This window comes from Dipodomys spectabilis, unplaced genomic scaffold (assembly GCF_019054845.1).
Source record: "Dipodomys spectabilis isolate Male_0828 unplaced genomic scaffold, ASM1905484v1 ptg000051l, whole genome shotgun sequence".
NCBI classification, from domain to species: Eukaryota; Metazoa; Chordata; class Mammalia; order Rodentia; family Heteromyidae; genus Dipodomys; species Dipodomys spectabilis.
Genome location: NW_024870728.1, coordinates 4940879 through 4948519, shown reverse-complemented (window position 1 = coordinate 4948519; position 7641 = coordinate 4940879).

Sequence of the window (7641 nt, the reverse complement as noted above, 5' to 3'; positions counted from 1 at the left end):
TCACTAACTTGTTGCCCAATTTAGAAGGAAATGTTGATCCTCCCAATATCCATCTCTTGCATAGCTAGGATTATAGGGATGTATTGTGTCTTTATTTTTAATCAGGATAAAAAGTGTGTACGTATAAGTGCTGAGTTCAGTAGTTATACCATAGATTGCCCTAACTTTGTCCTCTTGCAAAACTGAAACTATCATTTAAATAATAGGTTAAACTCTTTTTTTTTTTTTTTTTTGCCAGTCATGGTGCCTGAACTCTGGGCCTGGGCACCACTGTCCCTCAGCTCTTCAGCTCAAGGCTAGCTCTCTACCACTTGAGCCACAGCGCCACTTCCAGCTTTTTCTGCTTACGTGGTGCTGAGGAATCGAACCCAGGGCCTCATGAATGCAAGGCAAGCACTCTACCACTGAGCCACCTTCCCAGCCCCAGGTTAAACTCTTTTGCAATAATACACAGCATTTATTATACTTTTCCCAAACCAGTAATTCCTAGAGAATTTCTAGAATGGGAATCAAGATTCACAAATACAAACAGCAAAATACATTCATTCTTTTGTGCTTCCACAGTATCTCTGTTCAGATACTGTTGAATCACATGCGGCTTTCTTTTCCGTTTTCTTGGCCTGTAGGATACAGTGCTTGGGTCCTAGTCAACAGTTCTCACCAACACATGAGCTGTGGCTACTTACTATTTTGTGGTTCTGCTGACTTCGGGGCTCCAGTTAGCTGGTATTTATGAATCTATTTTGTAGGTGTATTTTTTATCCCTGAAGGTGCCAAATAGGCTGAAGTCTTTTATCTAATATTTCATGTGATTCTTACAACAAGCCAAAGAGAGAGATGCATTCCTTCTTTACAACGAAGAGGACAAAGGTGCAGGCTGTTGAGCAAGATCCCCAGGGTCACGTGACTACCCCGTGGCTGACCAAATTTGCAGTGAGGAGTTTGCAAGCTTCTTGGTGAAGGTAACACTGCCTCTCAGATCCCATTTGCAGCTGGAGTTCTGGAGTTTTGAGCCTCTGTTTGGGAGGTTTGTAGCTAGTCCTAAGAATGGACTCCCTTCCTTCCTTCCTTCCTTTCTCCTTATCCCATTTAGCCCCACAATCATTTTCTACTTACCACACTTCCCTCTGCAAGCCCTGGATGGTGCTCCAGGGGATTGCTGCCAGGTGTCCTGTATATGGACGTAGACCCCTGATCTGGCAAAAAAGCTAATGAGTGATTGGTGTGGCCTGCCCCTGCTTCTATTCTAGGCTGTGTCACTCAAACCAACCCCAGTTCTGGGTTTCCCAAAGTTTATTCTGCAGAACAACCAGACTTCTGTGGAAAACGTGCTCTTAGGTTCCTGAGGTTCGAAACATTTTAAGGTGAATATAGTATCAAAGCTAAATATATTTTAGTAGTTGCTGGCCATCCCAGAGTTACCAGGAGGCAAGTTTAGAGAAAGGACTAATACAGAGTAGGACAAGCAGCATTTGCCTGCCTACTTGCTCCCCGCATTGCTTTTTCTCTAAACAGCTTCCTTTCATGATTTATTATGGTTCAGATGTTTGTCCTCTTCAAAGCTCATGTTGGAAATTTAACTGCTATTGTAACAGAACTAAGAGATGGGACTTAATTGGGCCATAACGGCTCCACTTTCATGACTGGATTCATGCTTTTATCATGGGTAGGTTTTTTTATGAAGGGATGACTTGGGCTCCATTTTTTCCCCTTTATCTACTTACTCTTCTACCATGGATCTCTGTCTGTGAGGTCCTTCTGCCAAGTTATGTCATAGTAAGACCTCTGGCATATGACAGCATAACAAGAAGGCATTCACCAGATTCCAGAGTCTTTGATTTTGGACTTCATCACCTCCAGAACTTTCAACCAATCAATTTCTGGTATTTGTAAATCTCCCAGCCTAGAGTGTTCTGTTTCAGTAGTACCAAACAAACCAAAACATTACTGTTCTCAGGCAGACACTTTGACACATAGTATACTGGGATCATCTCAAAAAGCATTGTCATCAGAGATAAAAAGTGCCTTCTCAGCCAAGTGTGGCCATGTACATCTGTATCCCAGCTACTCCAGAGGTTGAGGTAAGAAGATCATGAGGTTGAGGCCAGACTGGGCTATGTTGCAATACACTATTTCATACAACAATCTTTTTTTAAAATGCTTATGTGGTATCTTTTATTAGTCTGCTGAATCTTATCCTTCAGACAAAAATGTTTTCTTCTACTGTTTTAGTTCAAGTATTGCACTAAATTGATAACTTGGGTTAGGTTTAAACAAGCTCCTTTTTGTGGGTGGTGGTAGTCATGGGGCTTAACCTTATGGTCTGGCCTAGGCACTCTCTACCAATTTGAGCCAGTTTTCTGGGGGTTAATTGGTTAAGATAAGACTCTCATAGACTTTCTACCCAGGCTGGCTTTGGAAAGCAATCCTCGGATCTCAGCCTCCTGAGAAGCTAGGATTACAGGCGTGAGCTACCAGCACCTAGCTTAAACCAGCTGTTTTCATCACAAGGTAAAGTCCTGTGCAATTTGAAGCTGGATTTGGAATTAGCCTCACTTTTTGGCTAAAATGCATCTTTCTATACATTCTTTTCTATACATTCTTATAGTCTAAGAAAAGAGTGACGTGTCCAGCAAGCCATTTCTTCATTGTTTGTATGTCAGTTTACAATCTAGAATTTGTTAAATTGTAAATGGTGATAAGAGAAATATATAGCCTCCTTTTATATAAATGCTGCCACTACTCAATTTCTTGGGCATTCCTGAAAGACATAAGTAAAGCAAACAAGGGTTTTGGTGTTTGGTTTTGTTTTCTGAGACAAGGTATCACCAGCTGGCCCTGGAATTTACAGTTCACCTGCTCAGCCTCCCAAGAACTGGGATTACAGATATGAACTACCAGGTTTGGCCAAGAGTGATTTATCATTTTGTGGTTTCTGTAGCAAGTACCATGTATGCTGTGGAGAGTTTCATGGATACTCCCAGGAAGCAAAACTCACAATGTTAATGATTTAATTATTTCCTCTGATACAAAGAATGTTCCACGGAGCAAGGTAGACAATGAACATGCCAATGTGTTCAGATTTGGGAAGTCAGGTTGAGAGAAATGTAGAAATTCAAGGGTAGCAAAGGCCTCTGGGCTCTACATTGAAAATCCTGGGATTCAGAATCAGAGACCATTAGACCTGTATGAAAATCTCTCAAGCCAACCTGTCATCTTATAGATGAGGAAGCTAGACATGGGTAAGGGCTGTGTGCAAGGACACCTGGGAAACTTGGTAAAATTGCATGAATGGAAGGCACTACTACCTCTTTAGCTTACTTCTGGCTTAAGCCCTGAGCCGTGGCAGTCACAGTTCACCTTACCCTGGTCTTGCTCCTGTGGGTCCATCCAAATTCACCTAGCGGTAGAATTGCTTTGGTTTGTCTTTACAGCCAGTTTCTATAGTGTAAGCTGAACCTCGCTACTTATTTTCTTCAGGTCTCTGCTACTGCAATGGAAGGGCATCAGAATTCTCCATTTTTATAATTCTGCTACTATGTGAAGGTAATATCTATGTTTCAGTGACAGAACAATTGAAGCTCCTCTAGTTAGGATTGTAAGGGCCAAAGTTCAAAGTTCTCCTTTGAAACAATATTCTCTTTTTTTCCTGTTTGTCCCCCCCCATTTCTTTTTCATATAATATAAAATATAGAGATTGATTTATGTGAGGGAGATCTTTTATTGGCAAGAAGAGATCATTTTTAGATAAAAATAGTTGCATCTCTCTCTCTGAAAAGCAAGAAATACTTTCATGAGAGCTACGAGACATCTTGTTGCAGACCACTTAAAATAGATGAGACAAATGACATTTAAAGGGACAGTGAACTTCTAACAGTCCTGTGACAAATCTGTTGAACTTTACACATCAGTGCCATCAACCAATCATTAGATAAAACACAAAATCATACACATGAAAACTGTCAAGTTAGTTCCTATCAGTTAATATTTGAGAAGCTACTGAATTTTGCAATTTTCAGTATTTTATACCAACTATTTTGCAGCTTGGAACACACATATGAAATTATATTAATGGGATGTTGACTTTTTTAGCCACAATAATTTCCCTTTTCAGTGAACCTCTGGGCTGTATTTAAATGAACATTCCTAACATCCAATCATGTGATAATGAATGGGTAGGAATTATATTCATTCTCTAAAATCATCTTCTAGAGTATTTGTTTGTTTTGTCTCTTTAGCAGTGTGGGAAAGTATGTTACGCACATTTCTCAAAGCTGGCTTGTTACCACTTTAAAAAGAAAAGAAAGGAGAAGAAGGGGAAAATGAGAAGAGGAGGAGGAAAAAAAGGAGGACAAAGAGGGAGAAGAGGAGGAGAAAAAGGAGGAGGAAGAGAATGAAAGAAAAGAAAAAAACAAAACTGAAATCACCAGATTCTAAATGCTTACTCAGCACTGAGAAAACTTTTATTTCTTTATTTTTAGTTTTTGCTAGTCCTGGGGCTTGAACTCAGGGCCTGGGTACTGTTCCTGAGCTGCTTTTTGCTCAAGGCTAGCACTCTACCACTTGAGCCACAGCACCACTTCTGGCTTTTACTGTGTATGTGGTACTGAGGAATCTAACCCAGGATTTCACGCATGCTAGGCAAGTACTCTACCACTAAGCCACATTCCCAGCCCCTGAGAAAACTTTTAAATCTTTGTATGTACTAGGTCCTCCTATTTCAGAAACTTTCCTTGTATGTTTTGTTAAATAAGAGATAAAGGCATGAGAGGATACCCGTGTGCGCGTTGGAGCTCCCGATTCATCTGCATGCACTGACAGACTAGAGGAAGCACAGCTACCAGTTTTTGTCCTCCGTGTCAGGGTAGGGGCTGACACAGTGAGGGCAGTGAGTGGGGAAGGGGTGGGTCGATGCCTATCTGATGTCTTATCCTTCACCTTTCTGCCTCCCACAGTGGCCACCATCTGCCATCTTGGCGGCCCTCCGCCATGGGCCACCGCAGTACGTGGCTCTCATGAAACCGGAGACCATGTCCAGTTCTTTGTTGTAGCCAGGGCACCTGCACAAATCCCAGAAACAAATAAGGCAAGTTGAATAGAAAACCACTTCAGAGATCTGATTAATATCATTTCATCTTGTTATAATCTAAGACAATATGCTTTTATGGAAGAAGAAAAGCAACTCTTGAGGGTTAAACAACTTGCTAGCATCGCTATTAAATGAATGTAGACCAGGAATATAACTTGTCTTGCTCTTGTTTTCGGTATAACACGTATCATTAAATGTGATCCTTACAGGGTTGGAAAAATAAAAATCAAACTACAGAGCACATAGAATATAGTCTACCCACATGTACTTAATGTTGATAGAGATCCCTGGAAAGATTCCTATGGGAATAGCATCCTTGAAGATGGAAATCAGTGGCTAGTGATGGATAACCTGTCAATCTTCGTGTCTGCATAGTATTCCCCAGAGAATCAAGTGGGACCTGCTACATCTGATGATGTTTCCACTGTAGAACAAAAGGCATGTATACAACTCTTTTTTTTTTTTTTTAATTTTATTTTATTTTATTTGAGAACATACTGTACAGAGGGGTTACAATTACATGGGCAGGATAATGCATACATTTCTTACCAAGCATTGCAGCCTCCTCCTTTGTTTACCCTTCACCTCCCTTCCCAGCCTCCCCCCTCCCTCCCACCCAATCATACCCCCCCCCCTATACAACTCTTGATACATTTAAAATTCCTTAATTTCAAATGCTGGCTCCTAAGAGTCCTTCCATATGAAATGCATTCGTCTAGCTAGAAATTTAAAATCTGTTGCATAAGAGAATTAAAGAAGGATGACTATAAGAGGACAATGTTCATGTAAACTTTAATTTTAGACATATGCATAATTAACGCTTTTTCACATATTGTTGTCACTGTTTGTCTCTACAAGACTGATATACTGAAACGCAGAGGTAAATTTTGAAAAGATACATCCCATGTGATTCTATTTATATAATATTTGCAAGATGATGGAGATGTAAAACTGGAGAAAAGATGAGTGATTTTTTTACAGATTTGGGAAGGGTCATTGTAGAAGGGTGTTAGCATAGCTGGAGATGGGCAACATGAACGATCCTTGTAATATGGAAATGTTTTGTATGTTGTCTATATCAGTGGCAACATCTGGGCTTTGCATTGTCCATTACACGTTACCATTGGAGGAAACTGGGTAGAAGTCACATGGGCTCTCTCCATATTATTCCTAGGCTAAGATACCATAGGCTGAACTAGACCTAATGCCTTTGATTCCTACATAAGTAAACTAAAATCTGAGTAAAGTGATCATTTTCTAGAAAGATGAAACTTAATGAGTCAGAAACTGCCAGCTGACTCTAACTAGATTCTCTAAAGCTATGGTCACTTTACTCCAATACTTCCTCTAGCTTTCCTGAACATCAGTGGAGCCCCAAACTCATTCATGATTATTGCTGTCTAATTCATGAGTCAAAAATCTTCTCAAATACACCGTTTTAAGGCTTAATGCATCTCCATTTATATGTTAACAGTCACCTCAGAATAAAGTCGATCCAGTAGAAAAATATCAGAATGTTAATATGTGCAAAAGTAATCAGGTGCATGAGAGCTTATTCTATAATTGTTGTCTGGAGTTGTTTTGTTTATTTTTAAAGGAAGCTCCAAGCTTTAGGTGAATGAATGTCTCTTCCACTGTCAAATACAATTACACTAATTACTTGTCCTTAGAGGTTCCGTGAGCACAATTAGAATAAGATCACTTATACACATCTAGTACCATTTTACTCGTTGTTCACCTTTTCTTCTCCTTGTTTCCGTATCTATTACAGAGCCTTGGATGCAATTGTTGTTCTTATCGATACTCTTTATTTTCCTAAAAGTGCCTGCATTTTAGGGTTCTAAACTAGAAAGAAAGGGAAAAATAACCCCACACCCTTTGGAATCTTCATGAGGAGAAAAGAAATAACCGGGCCAAAACAAACACACTATATATTAGAGACATTCCAGCCAACCCTGGGGGTATTATTGAAAAGGGTCCACAGTGTGCTTTTTGACAAAGCAGTTTCCTTGCTAAAGGGACAAAATATAATTTGCCAAGAAGAAATTATGTTGTTGTTTCTTTGATGTTCAAGTCCAGGATTATATGAGTAGAAGGCGTCTAGGGTTGAACACCAGGCATTGAACTTAACTAGCTTCAACAGCGACAAAGCAAGTTGGATGGGAGGCTGAAGCCACGGAGGGCCGGTTCAGGGTGGACTGAATCCAGAGGCTTCAGCTCAGTTCCCTGGGCTCTCCTCTGCCCTGTTGGCTGAGCCAGCTGTAGGCTAATAGTGATGTGTCTGATGCTTGTACCCAGATGAGACAAACCTCCCCATCCTAATTCTTCCTTTGCCTAAAGAGACACCCCAGGAAAGCCCGGGACATATCTCCTTGTAAGGGTCAGCCACGGGGTTCAGGCAAAAAGAGTTTATTGGGGGAAGAGGATACCGCCAGCCTGCACAAGATGGAGGCCTGCAGGGGTGCAAGGGGTGCAGGGGAAGGCAAAGGGGAAAGGGGGAGGGGAGGGGAAGGAAGGGAAGGGGAAGGCAAAGGGGAAAGGGGGGAAGGGGG